Source organism: Vulpes vulpes, chromosome 7 (genome assembly GCF_048418805.1).
Source record: "Vulpes vulpes isolate BD-2025 chromosome 7, VulVul3, whole genome shotgun sequence".
NCBI classification, from domain to species: Eukaryota; Metazoa; Chordata; class Mammalia; order Carnivora; family Canidae; genus Vulpes; species Vulpes vulpes.
The window spans coordinates 18,392,185-18,409,811 of record NC_132786.1 but is presented as its reverse complement, the minus strand read 5'-3'; the positions used below and the strand labels follow the sequence as shown (position 1 = coordinate 18,409,811).

General features: G+C 47.7%; 1 protein-coding gene across 11 annotated transcripts in view; it reads left to right on the top strand.

Annotated features, from left to right (window-relative positions):
* LOC140599793 (adenylate cyclase type 1-like) overlaps positions 1-17,627 on the top strand; it is a 531,081-nt gene that overhangs the window by 178,194 nt on the left and 335,260 nt on the right. For 10 of the 11 annotated variants that reach the window (XM_072765007.1, XM_072765009.1, XM_072765008.1 and 7 more), the window contains one exon: positions 2,125-2,201. The gene's annotated coding sequence lies outside the window, so the exon portion shown is untranslated. Of the gene's footprint in view, positions 1-2,124; positions 2,202-8,070; positions 8,817-17,627 lie in introns of those variants that run through there. The other variant, XM_072765010.1, reaches the window with a different exon arrangement.

Below are 17,627 nucleotides of genomic sequence, written 5' to 3'. Positions count from 1 at the left end.
GGCCCCGGGAGGTGTGAGGGGCCCCGGGGTGGCTGTGCCAGAGGCATCTGGCCCTTGCGTGTGGCGCGGCGAGTGTCTGGGAGGGACCGCGCGGGGGACAGCGGGCCTCGGGGGAGGCGGGGCGGGACCTGTTGGTGGAGGGGGTGGCGGTGGGGCCTCCTCCGGGCGGCTCAGGGAGGGTGCGGGGCCCCTCCCCCGGGGCTCAGGGAGGTGCCGCGGAACCCATGCGCGGGCGCTCAGAGGGCTTAGGGTGCAGGCACCGTCCACCGTCAGGGCACGGCCTTGGGGCGGCGGCTTGAGGGCCTGGGCTGCTGGGCCCCGGGAGCCCCCGAAGGCCCTGGCTCTTCCTCCCAGCTCTCAGGTGCCTCCTGAGTGCCCCAGCCTGGCCGGGAGCCCGCCCCCCGCCTTGGTCCCTATCAGGTGAGTAGGGCTCCCTCTGACACTGTTGAATTTTGAAGCGTTCCCCTTTCTGCGCATCCTGTCCAGGGTTTGGTGTTTCCTGTCTGGCCAGTGCTGCCCATTCTCACCGCTGTGAGGTGGGATCTCGTTGTGGCTTTGACCTGTATTTGCCTGATGGAAATACAGTGATGTGGGCACTTTCTCATGGGCTTGTCGGCCACGTTTGTGTCTTGCTCTGTGCCGTTTCCATTGGTGTCTTTTGCCCATTTCCGGATTGGATGGTTGGTTTCTCTGCTGTGGAGTTGAATAGGTTCTTTCGAGATCTCGGATGCTGGCCCTTTATCTGAAGGGTCAATTGCACAAAGCTTCTCCCATTCTGGAGATGGTCTGTTGGTTTTGTTGAGTGTCTCTTTGGCTGTGCGGAAACTTCTCATCCTGGTGAAGTCCCAGTAGTTCATCTTTCCTTTTGTTTCTCTGGGCTTCATGGGTGTATCTTGCAAGAAGTTGCTGTGGCCAACTTTTGGATGGGCGTTGCCTGTGTTCTCCCCCAGGGTTCTAATGGAATCTCCTCTCACATTTAGATCTTTCATCCATTTTGAGTTTATCTTTGTGTCTGGTGTGAGTCAGTGGTCCAGTTTCCCTCCTCTGCATGTGGCTGTCCAGCGTTTCCAGTGGCATTTATGGAGGAGACTTGTCTTTTTTCCAGTGGATGGTCTTTCCTGCTTGGTCGAATATATGGTCTTGACCAGACGAGTTGAGGGTCCACTTCTGGATTCCTCTTCTGTTCCATTGGTGGCTGTGTCTGTTTTTGTGCCTGTACCACACTGTCTTGGTGAGCACAGCTTTGCAGCGCAACCCGAAATCCGGCATTGTGCTGCCCCCCGCTGTGGTTTTCTTGGCTACTATTCCCGTGGCCATTCGGGGTCCTTTCTGATTCCACACAAATCTTCCAATGATCTGTTCCAGCTCTCTGAAGAGAGTCCGTGGTATTTTTGATCGTGATTGCGTTAATTGTGTAAATTGCCCACGTTGACGTTTTCCCAATATTCATTCTTCGGATCCATGAGCATGGAATAGTTAGCCATCTCTTTGTCTTCCTCAGTCTCTTTCAGACGTGTTCTGTCGTTTTTCGGGTTGAGATCCTTTACCTCTTTCGTTAGGTTTATTCCTAGGTAGCTCATGCTTTTGGGTGCCATCGTAAATGGGGTTGACTCCTTAATTTCTCTTTCATCAGTCTCATCATTAGCGTCTAGAAAGGCCACTGACTTCTGGGCATTGATTTTGTACCCTGCCACACTGCCGAATTTGCTGTATAAGTTCTAGCAGTCTTGGGGTGGAGTCTTTTGGGTTTTCTAGGTGTACGGTATCATGTCATCTGCGAAGAGGGAGAGTTTGACGTGTTCTAGGCCGATTTGAATGCCTTTTATTTCTTTTTGTTGCCTGATGCTGAGGCTACGATGTCTAGTGTTATGTTGAATAGCAGTGGTGAGAGTGGACATCCATGTCTCCTTCCTCATCTTCTTTGGGGAAAGGCTCCCAGTGTTTCCCCCTTGGGAATGATAATTTTCTGTGGGCTTTTCGTAGACGGCTTTGAAGATGCTGAGGAACGTTCCCTCTATCCCTATACTCTGAAGCGTTTGGATCAGGAATGGATGCCGTATTTTTTCAAATGCTTTCTCTGGATCTATTGAGACGATCACCTGGTTCTCGTTTTTTCTCTTGCAGATCTGATCAGTCACATGGAGTGTTTGACGAGTGTAGACCCAGCCTTGCGTCCCAGGGATAAATGCCACCTGGTCACCGTGAGTAACTTCTCAATGTACTGTTGGATCCTATTGGCTCGTATCTTTTTTTTTTTAATTTTTTTTTTAATTTATTTATGATAGTCACACAGAGAGAGAGAGAGAGAGAGAGGCAGAGACACAGGCAGAGGGAGAAGCAGGCTCCATGCACTGGGATTCCCACGTGGGATTCGATCCCGGGTCTCCAGGATCGCGCCCTGGGCCAAAGGCAGGCGCCAAACCGCTGTGCCACCCAGGGATCCCTATTGGCTCGTATCTTGTTGAGAACTTTTGCATCTGTGATCATTGGGGACATCGGTTTATAACTCTCCTTTTTGGTGCGGTGGGATCTTCTTCTACTTTTGGACTTAAGGTGATGGTGGCCTCATAGAATGAGTTTGGAAGTATTCCGTCTCCAGAAGCTTCAGCTGGCCTCACTGTAGTCTCTGTGGCAGGCTCTTGATTGGGTTCAGGATGTGGCTCAGTGGCCAAAGTCATTCGCTCAACTGAGGCAGTTGGCAGGTCCGGCATGTGCGGGAACCCGAAAGCATGCACCTGGGCGTGCTCTTCCTCCAGGGTGGCCATGGGTACAGGTAGCTCTTGCATGTTGGCACAGTGAGTCAGAGGTGTTACCACCACGTGCATTGGTTTGGTCTCAGCAGCCGGGCTTCTCGGCTCGAGCCGTGACCAGCTCGATCACCTCTGGCCCTGAAGCTTAAAAGGCTGCGAGGTAGGAGCTGGGGCCGGTTGTTGAGGTGGTTCAGGATATTGCACAGGGGCGGACACTAGTTGCTCCACTGATCCGGGTGGCCGCACTGGCATGTGGCGGACCCTGATAGCATGCGCCGGACATCATCTACCGCGAGGGTGGCCGAGATTGCAGGTGGGTCCTCCTTGTCGGGAGAGTGAATGAGAGGTGTGACCACCTCGTGCATTGGCTTCGACTCCTCAGCTGGCATCTGCGCTCTGGCCAAGCACTCAGCACCGACAGCCCTGCCCAGCTCGATCACCTCAAGCCCAGAAGCTTCATTAGGCCCCACCTTCGGAGCTGGGGTGGGCTGCTGACATGGTTCATGATGTTGTTGTTCAGGGGCCGAAGCTAGTTGCTGCACTGAGGCAGGTGACTCCTTTGGCAAGGCATGCCAGGGACATTGATAGTGGGTGCCCGGGGTAGCTCTTCTTGCAGGGTGGCCAAGTGTGCAGGTGGCTCCTCCAGGTCGGGACAGTGAATCAGAGGTGTGACTGCCATGTAAATTGTCTTGGCCTCAGCAGCTGGCATCTCGGCTCGAGCCAAGCACTCAGCACCAACTGCCATGCCCGGCTCGAACTGCTCAGGCCCATAAGCTTCAGCTCGCCCCCTTGTAGTAGCTCTGGCGGGCTCTTGATTTCGTTAAGGATGTTGCTCAGTGGCCGAAGTCGGTTGTTCTACTGAGTCAGGTGGCTGCTCCGTCATGTGGGGGATCCCGATAGCATGCCCCTTGGCGTGCTCTTCCTCCAGGGTGGCCGTGGAAACAGGGACTTTTTCACATTTCAAATACATTATTGCATATTTCCTTATGTTAAAAAAATAACTGAGTCCATGGCTTAAAAATTCTTATTTACTGATGCATTTAAATCTTTCTCATAACGATCTATGGCATTTAATGTATTAGTGAAATTGTTCATATCGGTGCCTCCGGTAGCTTTTCCTTCTGTACTTGTGGTGTTCCTGTTTATATCATTCGGATATCTTTTGAAAATCAATGACATTCCTTAGAACCCTGAAGATTTCCCCGGTGTTGTGTTTTTGTTTTGTTTTTTTTTTTAGTGTCATATATTTCCATTTATTCGACCTACTGAATACATCAGTTAAATGTTTGCTTATTTTAAATAAGCCCTTTTCTTTGTTTTGAATTTTTAATTTTTTATTGGAATTCAATTTGTCCACATATAGCACAACACCCAGTGCTCATCCCGCCAAGTGCCTCCTTCATTGCCCATCACCCAGTCACCCCACCCCCCCACCCACTTCCCCTTCCACTACCCCTTGTTTGTTTCCCAGAGTTAGGTGTCTCCTGTTTTGTCACCCTCACTGATACTTTCACTCATTTTCTCTGCTTTGCCTTTATTCCCTTTCACTAATTTTTATATTTCCCAAATGAATGAGACCACATAATGTCAGTCCTTCTCCGATTGACTGTTTTCACTCAGCATAATGCCCGGGACAGCTGCACCCCAATGTTTATTTTTTTTTTATTTTTTTAAATTTTATTTTATTTATTTATGATAGGCACACAGTGAGAGAGAGAGATAGGCAGAGACACAGCCAGAGGGAGAAGCAGGCTCCATGGACCGGGAGCCTGACGTGGGATTCGATCCCGAGTCTCTAGGATCGTGCCCTGGGCCAAAGGCAGGCACCAAACCGCTGCGCCACCCAGGGATCCCTGCACCCCAATGTTTATAGCAGCAATGTCCACAGTAGGCAAACTGTGGAAGGAGCCTCGGTGTCCATTGAAAGATCATGGATCAAGAAGCTGTGGTGTGGCGGGCAGTCATGGCGGCTCACCTAAAGAAATGAGTGTACGAGGACTTCACTAAGGTGGTCCAGCAACAACAGGAGGAAATTGCAACCAAGAAAGGAGAAGAGAGCTAACATTAATGAAACTAACTCTAAAGCAGTTGACTGCCAAGCTGATTGTTAAATTGGTTATTATGGAAACAGGAGAACCAACTCACACACTTAGAAATGAGATCCCAGACTGGAAGCACTGGTAACTGTAGCTGCTCATAATGTAAGTTAAATAATTCCTTGACAACCTGAGTAGATCTATATCAACATGGCGGTCTTCTATGTAATTTAGGGTGTTTAGTAGGAAATTATTGAATGGACTTCATGATTCCCTAGAGCTTATTTTTGAGAGGTGCTAGTGAATCAGGCGGGATAAAAATGAATGCTCAAAAAAGTCCTGTTTCCATCTTACACATTTGGGGAAACTGTAAGAATATGTCCAAAGAATCTTGGTCTTCAGTAGTTTTATATACAGTAATAACTAACACCATAAAATAGCACTTATTTAGATAGAATTGATGGTAGACGTGGCAGTACTACATCCTTTTCTACAATGTCTGAGCGTTTGTAGTACTTCAGACCTTTCCATCAGGCGTCAACATTAAATATAGAATACCTCTAGAAAGTGTGAAAATAATTTTGTCTTTGGAATTAGATAACGTGACGTTTTTCCGTGTGTCCCATTGGACTTTTCTAGTGATGATCCTCCTAGGATGATGCTTTATCAGTCGGTGTCTGGATTTTATGGACTAAAAACCTGATATTTTCTTTTACAGTTGAAATCTGTAAATTATCTTTATACTTCATTTTCTATGTCTTTTCGTAGCAAAAAGTAAGCAAAATATGCCAAGACAAAGAATGATGGTCCCCCCACCAAACCTTGAGCATAACCGTTGAGGAACAAGAACTGTTGGAGATCTATGTGTGTGTATCTGTACGTACATCCATGCACACATGGCAAGATTTAACAGAAATCACAATTCCGACATCATCTGTGGTTTATGTCACAGCTCTTCTCTGTCGTCAGCCTCTGTTTTTCTCTTTGGGCTTTCGTTGAAAAATACTCAGCCTCATGTCTTTCGCTCTGAGACTTTAACTGTAATCCTTGAAATCTTAATTTCAGTTCAGAACCCCTAGTCTTAGAACTCATGAGTCTCCAGATTTCCATGACTGTCACCAAAAGTTGAAAATCCTATCGGTTTGCCCTTTTTTTTAAAAAAAAACTACAGACTTAAAAGAAAGAAAGAAAAAATGCTACTTTCTGTCTTGACAAACATGAGGAAGAAACTGCAAACAGGAATACAGGTGGTAGCAACTCCTTCCGTAGCCTCCCCTTGTACTTTTAAAAGAGCTTTGTTATGTGGTTAATGATGGAGAAAGTTGACAACATGCACTGTATGTGTCTGCTGTCCGCAAATTGTATTGTGTGACCATATATTTTTCCCAGTCATTGAAAGGATTCTCCCAGTGTGATACCTCTTCATTTTAAAAAAGTCGTTTTTTCTCCTTTATAATAGTCATCATTTGGTTCTGGATGTATTACACTGAGTGAAGTAAGTCAATCGGAGAAGGCAAACATGGTAATGTCTCATTCATTTGGGGCATATAAAAATAGTGAAAAGGAAGAAAGGGGAAAGGAGAACAAATGAGTGGGAAATATCAGAAAGGGAGACAGAACGTGAGAGACTCCTCACTCTGGAAAACGAACAAGGGGTGGAAGAAAAGGAGGTGGGGTGGGGGTGTGGGGTGACTGGGTGATGAGCATTGAGGGGGGCACTTGATGGGATGAGCGCTGGGTGTTATGCTGTATGTTGGCAAACTGAACTCCAATTAAAAAAATCATCATTATTTTATGACATTTATAAAATGCAATAAAAGATAAGGAAACCATCCTGAGAGGCAGGATGCCTGTCTCATTTGGCCATCTTTTTAACATGTTTTACTTATTTTCCTCCCTTATTATTTAAGGCTTTTTTGGATGTATGCACTGACTTTTTTTATCCGCTATGTTTTTGAGGAATAAGCTCTTCAATTTACAGGTGCTGTATCTTTTATAGTCATAAATTCATTGGTTTCTAGAAAGACACATTTGCTTCCATGTATCCATTAGAGTGCAACAATACTGAACTCCTATGGGATTTTCCACTGATGAAAGTTGTTTTTATACTTACCTGTTGTATTGAAGCAGGTCTGAAGACCAGGCAGAAAGCTGACTAGTGATCTGAATTGCAAAATGTTGAGAACTAACCAGTGGGTTGTCATGGTGCGTAATGACTGTGAGTGTGTGTGTGTGTGTGTGTGCGCGCGCCTAATGACTCTTAAGTCCAGAGGAAGTTTATTAATTATTTGAAGTAAAGACAACACAGTCAGTTGTACGAGATCCTTACCTAGAAGGTGTTGATATTATTTGAAGAAATCAATACAACTAAACCTTCGAAAGTGTTAGAAGAAGTTACCAAAAAATCAAAACCTGAGCTGCAGAAAAGAAAAGTCATGTATCTGAGGTGACAAACGTAAGGGAAGCAAGTAAGTGCAGGAAAGCTGGAAGCTCTCGATTGGTTGGGGCCACAGAGAGTTTGGACAAGACAACAGGATGTGCCACTTTTGTTTTGTAGGGAAGTGTCGTTTGTGACCATCATATTTATAAATGGGTTTTCCGTTGGTTTTGTCGGCAACAATGTTTGCCACTCCTCTGGTCTAACTGGACGGAGACATGCCTCGCTCCTGTTACCACTAGTCCATGTGTGCAGTGCTGTTGTTTGGCTTTCGAAATGTGAACTTTGTGGATAAAACAGGGAAGCTTCTCTGGCATCGAGTGGAAAACAAAGAGCCCACACAAGGCTCTGTAGGGATGGTGTGTGTGCATGCGTGCGCACAAGATACTCTCATAACAGGAAATATACAGTACTCAATTTCATCAACAGTAGCTCAAATTTAGTTACTGGAGCAGTGGTTTCAGTGAACACTGTATTCTCTACTTCGGTTTTTGTAGAAGCGACTAATTTGGAAAGTGTAGTTCCGTGAAGAACTACAAATTCATTAGAATATAGCTGACTTCCCCACAACGTGGGGATTAGGGGTCTCGACAGCATCCCCCAGCACAGCTGAAAATCCATGTACGATTTTTGATTCTGCCAAAACTGGACTGTTACTAGTAGCCCACTGTTGATTGGAACCTTACCGATGATATAAACTGTAGACTAATATGATTTTACAATGAAGTGAGCTGGGGAAAAGAGAATGTTATTTAAATCATAAGGAAGCGGGGCGCCTGGGTGGTGCAGTCATTGGGCGCCTGGGCGATGCCGTCAGTTAAGTGCCTGACTCTTGGTTTTGGCTCAGGTCATGATCTCATGGTCTCTGGATGAAGCCCTGCATCGGGATTCATGCTCAGCAGTGAGTCTACTTGGAATTCTCTCCCTCTGCCCCTCCAACTTGTGTACACACTCTTTCTCATTCTCTCTTAAATAACTAACTAAATCTTTAAAAAAAGAAAATCATGGGAGTAAAGACATGTATGGTGCTGTACTGTATAAAGAAGTGGACCCACGGATGCAAACACATGTTGTTCAAGGAACAACTGTACTCTTACCTTTTATGTATATATCTCCCACTTACTAAACTGTGATCGTTAGACAGCCATCAGCAGTTGTCCCTAAGGCTAATGACCTCTTTTTTTTCTCTCTCCTACTCCTAGTCTGCAGAACAGGAATGCTGCCCCTCTCTTCTGCATTAGCAGGAAAAGATCTCTGAGGGCAATTTAGAAGACCTGGTGTCTGTTTCCACGCTTGCCCTTTCCAAGCTGGGTCACCTGTCCTCACTCCACGGGGCCTTTGCTCTGTTACGTGTGCTTGAATAGTAGATGGTGGTCAAAGAGTCTCATACAGTACAATCGCGTTGGAAACTGCTGAGCGCACGACTTACAGGAGAGCCACCCCGCCCCGGGTCCCCTGCCCTGCGTGCCCGCTCTTTGTGGCGCTCACCACCTTGTGACATGTTACAGATTTATTCAGTCATTGTCTCTTCCACCCCCCGAGGAAGACCAAACCCTGTGGATGGGGGCAGACGCCTGATGTGTTTTGCACATCGCTGTGTCATCAGCGCCTGCGTCAGAGCGTGTCGGAAACCACATGAGGCTCGCGGTGAATGTTTCTGGAGTGAATTAGTTATTAGGATCCAGACTGTATTTCTGGGTAATAATTTAGAGATCACTACAACCTAAGTTGCTATGATAAGGGTTTTATGTGTCTGTCAGCCGGCTTTATGACGTTCTTTGGTTTGCATGAAAAACTCTATTCCTCCTACAGGATAGAATTCGAAGAGCAATTTATATTTAGAAGATGTTTATAATAAGCCTTATGGGCTCGGTTTATCGTAGTGGTCTCTTGTTATTCAAATGCTATATTTTCTCAAATGTAGATTGTACAGTTGTGCCTGGGAGGCGTGTGCAGTGCATGAAAGTAGGATCTGTGAGGCACTCTAGCCATCGTCACAGCGTATGGTATTCCTGTAGACACTTACTTAAACCACAAAATGTTGGCACATTGCTTTCTTTCTTAGCAGGTAGAAAATGTACATGATAATAAAAATGTTACCTGATAGAAGAAATTTAATTTATTTGTTTCACAATGAAGAGTCTGACGATGAGGGATGTGTCCTAAATGGCTACCTACTTATGCCTCATGCTTATTATATGTGTCAGATTGAAATATTTCCCATCATCCTGGTAAGTTGAGGAGTAAGGCCCCCCTGAGTGCGACCCGAACACAAGGGCATGAGGCTTTGCTCGAGGTGTGGTGCATGGCAATTAGTCCTTTCTGTTTACAGTCACTCCGGGGTGGGGTTCGGGTCTGGAGTGATATCCTCTCCTGCCCTGCCTTCTGTGCTGTTTGTAGGTGGACACATCCCACATTTGTCATTCTCCCACTGAATTGTATATCCAACTACTCATGTAACCTCTCCTCCAGTTTCTGCAAAGAAACATGATCTCACCAACTCCCCCCGAACACACTCATCTGTTTTCTTCACCCCTATGACTTGACTGCAAGGCTGTCTTCCCAGTTACTCAGCCTCCAGACCTCAGACGTGTCTTTAATTCCTTGCTGTCTTTCAAACCCCCATCCAGTGCATCAGCAAAATACCTTTTATCTTGACCTTCAATATAGATCCAGAATCCAGCTGTTTTCTATTATCTCCACTGCTAGATCCCAATTCAAGAGACCATCTTCTCTTGCCTGAATTCTTCAGAAGCCTTTTGTGGGGTTTTCCTGCCTTTCCCCATGCCCCGCTGTAAGATTCTACACGGAGCAGCCATCTCGATCCACTTAAAGCAAAAGTAAGATCCTATAACTCTTCTGATACCATTTGAAGGCTCACCCAGCTCAGTCACTGTAAAAGCCAAAGTGAGGATGGTGGTCAGAAGGCCTACGTGATCTGTCTGCCCTTCCTTGTCTCCTTTATCACAACCTCTATGTCTGCCTTCCTGACCACTCTGTGTCTTCCTTTACTGTTTCTCAGAAACCCATACAAGTGCCCACTCTTGGACTCATTCTAGCCGGTTCCCTCGCCTAGAAAATTCTTTATCTCGAATTTCTCTCAGAAAGCCTTCACTTGCTTCAAGTCTGTTCCCAGAGGTAAACTGTTCATGAAGGCCTACATTGATCATTTATTCTAACTGTAAATCCCATCTCCCTGGCACCCCTCATTTCCGTTGTCCTGCTCCATTTTTCTTTGCTACACGTCTCTTTCTAAAATGCGATGTGATGTTTTGTATTCGTTGCTAATTACTGGTTTCCCACTCTAGAAGCTTCACCAGAGCAGGAACTTTTGCATCTTTCTGTCTCTGCTCTACCCAATGAGGTGAAGACCGTGCTTTACACAAGATAATAGCTTATTGAATAATTGAACAAATAAACTATAAGATACAGAATTTCCACTCACTCCTTGGACAGATATATTGAGTGCCAACGATGTGCCAGTCCCTGTACCAGCCATTGCCATACAGTAGAAAGCAAAAGTCTCTTGTACCCACAGAGCGTGCCCACGGCCTATCCAGAGGACAGTCACTTTAGAAATATTCATACAAACAAGTGCCTCCAAGAAAATTGGGAAAGGTGCTATGAAAGAAAATGACAATGTACCATAAAATATCATAATGGAGAGAAGTAAATTGGAGGTTCAGGGACGACCTCGTTAAAGAAGTAACATATCTGATGAATATTGTAAGGCTAAGTTCCTACATAGGAAATCTTAATAGCAATTGAGATGTTGAAGAATGTAAAAAAAAATGTTGATGGGAGTCTCCAAAATTGAGAAAGATTGAAAAATGGTCAGGGCAGGTGGAACATAATTAATAGATAGGAGAGCAGCATTAGATGTGACTAAAGAAGTCAGCATGGACTAGATCACACCAGGCTTTATTGGCTCAGAGGGTTTTGATTTCATCCAAGGTGCAAGGAGAAGATTTTGAAGAGAACTAATAAGCAAAGTAACAACATAATGATGTTTGGGGCTTTGCACTATTAGGCTACCTGTTGTGAGTTTGGGAATGATTCAGAAAAGAACAGAGTTAGGGACACCTGTTGTGTGTGGGGGGCTCAGTCGGTTGAGCCTTTGCCTTTTGGCTCAGGTCAGGACCCCAGGGTCCTGGGATCCGCCCTGCGTCAGGATCCCTGCCCACTGGGGCGTCTGCTTCTTCCTCTCCCTCTGCCCCTCCCCGCCCCGACTCATGCACTCTCTCTCATCCTCTCTCTAGGAGATAAAAGTCGTCTTTAAAAAAATTGAAAGACTTGAGTTACAAGTTGGAAGGCCACCCAGAATGCAAAGATATTAGTTCTAGTGAGAGATGACAGTGGGACATACAAATGTGACCTGGGTGCTGACTATAGAGAAGAAAATAATAAGATGGATGTAAAGTATATTTTAAATTAGAACGGTCGTGGGTTAGATGTAGAAAGAGATATGGCTGCCTGGTTTCAGTCATAAGCAAATGGACGGATACAGGTAGATAGAAATGTTGGGGTGAGAAACAGATAACAACATGATGAATCATTGACCACCTTTGTAGGGAGATGGGGATTAGGTATCAGATGATCGGGATCCCTGGGTGGCTCAGCGGTTTGGCGACTGCCTTTGGCCCAGGGCGCGATCCTGGCATCCCAGGATCGAGTCCCACGTCAGGCGCCCAGCATGGAGCCAGCTTCTCCCTCCTCCCGTGTCTCTGTCTCTCTCTTTCTCTCTCTATATCTATCATGAATAAATAAATCCTTAAAAAAAAGGAGATAAAAGAATTATGTCCATTTTTTGAGTTTAATCGGGTTCATTTTGGTGATCATCCCATACTTTATACATGTTGTCCCGTATTGTCCCAGAAGGCTCTGAAAGAGTGCCTGAGTCTCACAGCTTTGCATGGAATGAACAATGGGCTAGATACTTAAGGCACGGAAAGCTTGTGAGATGTTGTGTAATATGCATCATCCTGAGTATCTCTTTTCATCCTCACAACAGTAAATGTAGAGTCCGTCTTCCTCAGTTCTTGTCTTCAGGGTCTGGGCTTGGAAAAATCTCCACCTGCTCTTCCTTTATTTTCACTGTGGGTTGTGATTTTTTTTTTTGAGTCTGGGTAGACCAGATGGGACCAGGTGAGGAGCAAGGATTTGGCCTACAGCAAAGCTTGGGAAGGAATGTAAATATCTGTAAATATCGCGAGCCCTGAGAGGACAACGCCCACAGCAGAATGTCCATGTGAATGAATCACCGACAGGGCAAGCCTGGGCACAGGACAAGGGTAGGTATTCTAGGGGTCCAAACTTGGCAGGGGACACAATGAGAAACGGGGAAAGCATGCAGCTGTGAAAGGTGTCCCCACAACAGGACAGCCACAGGCGAAGGTGGTATTCAAGAGTTCGGATAAAGGTTGGCACCTCATTGTTTTGGAGAAACACACTGAGAATGCAGTTTGGGTAGCTAGGATTGTTAAGAGGCCCATGTGATGGAACAATCAGAATATCCTTGCAGAGCCGTTTCATCACTAGTGTTCAGTGCCCTTCTTGAATTCCTGGGTGAGACCAACAGATGTGCACCAGATGAAGCCGAGCCAAGCCCGAGGCAGTGACGTGTACAGACTGTCGATTATGGTATAGAAGGATTCCTCCGGTGAGCCTTCACTCACACCTACTCCTGGGTCGAGCAGTTTCTTGTTGCCTCTGCTGCATTGTTCAGTTTGACACCGCATGGACTGGTGGTCTCATCATCGTCTTTAGAGTTCGAAGACTCAGCCAAATGCATAGGTAACATTCTACTTGCTCTTCTCTTACTTTTAATCATAGAAGTTGCCTAAAAAGGTGACTAATGTATTCAAGGCCTTGAAGGTCATTAGTGAGAAACTGAAACAAATGTGAAGATCCAGAAAGACCGTACCTTTGTGCTTCAAATTCCGCGTGTCTGTTTCTCATTGACTTTGCGTGCTATCAAATCACAACGACTGAGGCTCTGGGAACCATTGAGCAAAGTATCGTGTGTCATCTAAGCTAGGATGTATTTAAAACACTGCATTATCACTTCGCTAAATAAGATAAGATGTCTTTTTTTCCACATCAGAAGTAGATGTGGTCAGATTCGTCTACAAATTCCAAAGAACATAGCCTAATACCAGGTACCATGAGCCCGTTTCAAGCCAAGAGTGAATGATCTCTGGAATTTATGTCCCTGCCAGTTTCACACATCTTGGAACAATATAGTTCCTAACAACGTAGAGATTAGCTGTAACAGCCTTTAAGTGGCAGTTTGGAACAAAAGGAACACGGTTTTTGTCAGGTTTAATCTGATTGGTAGTGAACTGGAAGAGAGGCCAGACAAAAGTTGGTCGAAACAGGCTTTCATTTTTATTTATTTATTTTTGTTGAAACCAGCTTTTAATGGGCTGCACTCTCTGGCTAGATTATGCACCCGCAGGCAAGGGAGAGAGCAAGGGGTGGGGGTGTCGCACGCAAGCCAACTGCAGTGAGGTCTCTAAAGAGTTTTCTGTGGGAAGATGGCAGGGCGGCATTCCAATTAGGGCAAGGGTTACAGGTCTTGGTGTGCTAAGTTAGGGTTGGGCAGCAAGGTGGCCTTCTTGGGAGGTTCCTGGCCTGGGGTCGGCCGTTTTGAGGTTCCCAGTCTCTCTGGCCCAACATTCATATATTTTTGTTATGTTATAATGGGGCGACGATTCAGATCCGGCTGCTTCCTGCTGATTTTGGGGCGTCGTGGTGCCTGTTGGAGGTGGGCAGGCCAGCGTAGGGATATAAAACAAGTTAGTTGATTGATAACTGAGATATTTCGTGGATTCCTTCCTTGATGATTCGGAAAAAGCAAGGGGCCACCATTAATAGTATGCCAAGGATCAGGAGTGGGCTTAGAGAGAGGAGGAGCCATGTGGTTAGTGGGGTCTGCCACCATTGGGGTGTAGTTGGGCCGACAGGGTGATACTGTGTCTGGAGAGACTCCCGACTTTTGGCGAGGATGTGGAGATTGGTTTCCACTCCACCTGTTTCGTTGATGTAGTAGTAGCGATCTTCATTGAGACACGTACAAGTTCCTCCTTTCTCGGCCGTGAGGAGGTCCAAGAGACATCGGTTCTGTAGAGCTACCTGGGCCACCGGGTTTATTTGGCATTGTCGGGAAGCAAAAGACTCTGCCGAAGCTTCGATAGCCATCTGAGGCCTCTCGGATAGGTCCCTGGAGGAATCTGCAGACTGGAATAAGGGCCCCGTACCCAGTGGCCACCAGGGTTGAGGCCAGGGAGACCCCGACAACCAGTGGGAGAAAGATCACTCGTTTCTGCTTTTCTGGGGGGGGGGTGCTGGTGAGGAGGGCTACCTTCTGCCTGACTATAGATGGTTAATCGCGGAACTTGGGAGACAGGCAGACAGGAGGGAGGCAGAGGTATTGAGAGATTTAGATAGGGAGCCCTGGCACCAAAAGAATCGGCCAATAGCAGCATGATGAGAGGTGACTTTTGACCGGGTGACGTTGCACAGGGATGATTTAGGGGCGGAATAACAGAAGGGGAATTGCTGGTTGAGAGGGTCACTAAATAGGGCAACATTAGTGAGAGAGGGATGAGGCAGGCGCTGGAGGTGTGGGTGCGGGGCTGGTGCAGCTGAATGCACTTGGGGAGGGGAATGGCCACAAGGGGAGTTTTGCCTAAAGAGGCACAGATGAAACCGTGGGACAGATTGCCCATGCAGGAAAGGCTGGCGAGGGAAGTGCCTTGTTGGATAAGTTTTATCCAGGAGAAGGGGCCCTGGTCCTGAGTTGGGTAGGCCTGTAGGTGGGTGCTCCTGGAGTACGGGTGACTGAATCCACATGGGCCCGCAGGAGGGCTCTTAGACGAGTTAGGGAAGGTAGGTAAGTAAGATAGGAGAGGAGGAGGTGATGTTGGAAGATTTTAAGGGAGCAGGAAGGGCCGCCCCGTAGAGAAGCTCAAAGGGACTAGGCCCGACGGCCCTCTAGGGGTGGCTCTGAGCCTTCTTAAAGCCAGCGGGAGGAGGGTCGGCCAGGACAGGTGGGGATTCAAGAGTAAGTTTGGTGAGATGTTCCTTGAGAAGGCCGTTAGCCCACCCTAGGTTACCCGAAGACTGGGGGTGATATGGGATATGGAGTTTCCAGGTAATATTTAGGCTCTCGGAGTCGTGCCCGGAGATGCTGGAGATGAAAGCCGGGCCGTTGTCAGATTGTAGGATCTCCAGGAGGCTGAATCTCGGAATGATGTGTTCGGTGAGTATGGTGGCCGCCACATCCGCCATCTCCCGAGCTGTAGGGAAAGCCTCTGCCCACCCTGTACAGGCGTCCACTGAGGTTAATAGGTAGCGAAAGGATTTATTGGGCGGCATGTGGGAAAAGTCTGTTGGACCCTTGCTCACGGGTGCCAACGTGTCCCGGTGGTCGCCCCAGAGACTCAGACCCCAGTCAGGCAGATGCAACAAGCAAGAGGGTTTATTGAACGTTTGCACAAACGGGCTCTCATCCTCAGAGGTGGCAGAGCGCCGATTAGCAATTACAGGCATCTTTTAAAGGCAAAGAAAACGCGGGAGTAGCATAGCATTCAGGTTATGACGTGATTGATTTCTTTGAAGGTCAACATGACCATGTTCAGGGACTTTTCCAGTCAGGGCGAGGGGGGGGATAGTTTTCCTATCTCGGAAAAACAGAATGTTTTTGTTGCTTGAATTTATGGGAGGCACCTGGATGGGCTGCCTCAGGGTTAGGCCTGGTCCCACTCACGGGGGCGGGGGTGTGGGTTTTCTTCAGTCAAGCTGCCAGTCCTTGCCAGGTTGGTAGCTGTGGAGCTGGTGATTGGGTCTTGGCCTGCGAAATCCCCCTTGAGCATTTACAGTGGAGCAGGTTTTGCAAGACTAATCCACCTCTCTAATTACCTTTTGGAGATGTGGGTAGTAGAAAAGGGGTCCTGGGAACTGGTGTAAGGCCTTGGGACCTATGTGTAGGGATTGGCGCATGTCTGAAATGATCATAGGAGCTAAATGGTTTGAAAGAGCGAGTTTCTTCTGAATGAAGATCCAGTATTTTTCCCCGGCTATTCTTCCCATCTCTTTTAGTGTGTGAGTTTCCTCATCTGTGTAAGTGGAGGGAATGTGGTGTGTTGAGGAAGAGGAGGGGAGCTGGTGAGGAGCCTAAGGCAGTGGCTTGGGCAGTTGAGTCGGCTTTGTTTTTGGCCCGGGACACCGGGTCCTTGGAGGATTGGTGTCCATGACAGTGGACAATGGCTACTTCAGTCGGAAGGCTGAGGGCCCCTAGTAGTTTTGAAATGAGGGGCCCATAGATTATGGGGTTTCCCTTGGTTGTAAGAAGCCTTTGCTCTTGCCATAGGACAGAATGTGTATGTGTGCTGAGGGAGGGATATTTGGAGTCCGTGTCTATGGTAGCTCGTTGCCCTTTGGACAGGCGAGGAGCCCTGGTGAGAGCTCTAAGTTCTGCCTTCCGAGAGCTTGTCCCGAGGAGGAGGGAACTGCCTCTAGGATGGCGTCTAGGGTAACGACGGCCTATGCTGCATGTCTCTGGCCACAAAGAGTATTTGGTCAGGGTTAGGGAAGGGCTGATTGGAAAGTCCTGGATGTGGAGGAGTCAGCTCTTCCAGGAGTTGAGAGCAGGGATGGGAGGGTTCCGGGTTAGCAGAGGGGGTAGGTAGGAGGGTAGCAGGACTTAGCCGAGGAGAAGCTGATAGATAGATGTCAGGATTTTCGACAAAGAGGAGCTGGGCAGTTAGGGATTCTAAGAAAGGAGCGTGAGGCGGAGAACCCATCCAGGCTGCAAGAGAGGAGGGGGGCAGTCCGTGGAATAGAGGAGGTGCCATCAGTTCCCATCACCGCTACTGGAGAGGGGAAGCTGGCCCCCGAGTAGGAAGGCACAATGGAGTCGGTCGCCCCCGTGTCCAACAGGAAAGAGATGGGCTTCCCCGCTCCCTGGAGCAGGACCCTGGGCTTGGCCTGGGTTAGGGGGTGTCCGAGTCTGGGCCCCGTCAGTCATCGTCCAATCTGAGTCGTTGAAAGGCTGGACTTCCCGGCTCAGGGTTTCCTCTGTGTGGAGGCGCCGAGGATCCCCCGAGACCTGGGCAGGCGGATTTCCAGTGGCCCATCGTTCGACATTGAGGGCATTGCCGCGTTGGCTCCTTGGGATTGGCACATTGACGGGCCATTGTCCCTCGGTGCCGCATCTGAAGCAAGCCCCAGGCAGGGTTCGGTTGGTTCCTGCATTCTGTGGGCTCGGGGAGCCCGCCGGCCGCAGGGCTGCCCCCGAGGCTTGGGTCTGGAGTTGGACCTTCTGCTGGAGCCTGGCCTGCCTCTTAAGTTCAGCCACTTCCTCTCGGGTGTTAAGGACTTTAAATGTCATTTTCACCAGGT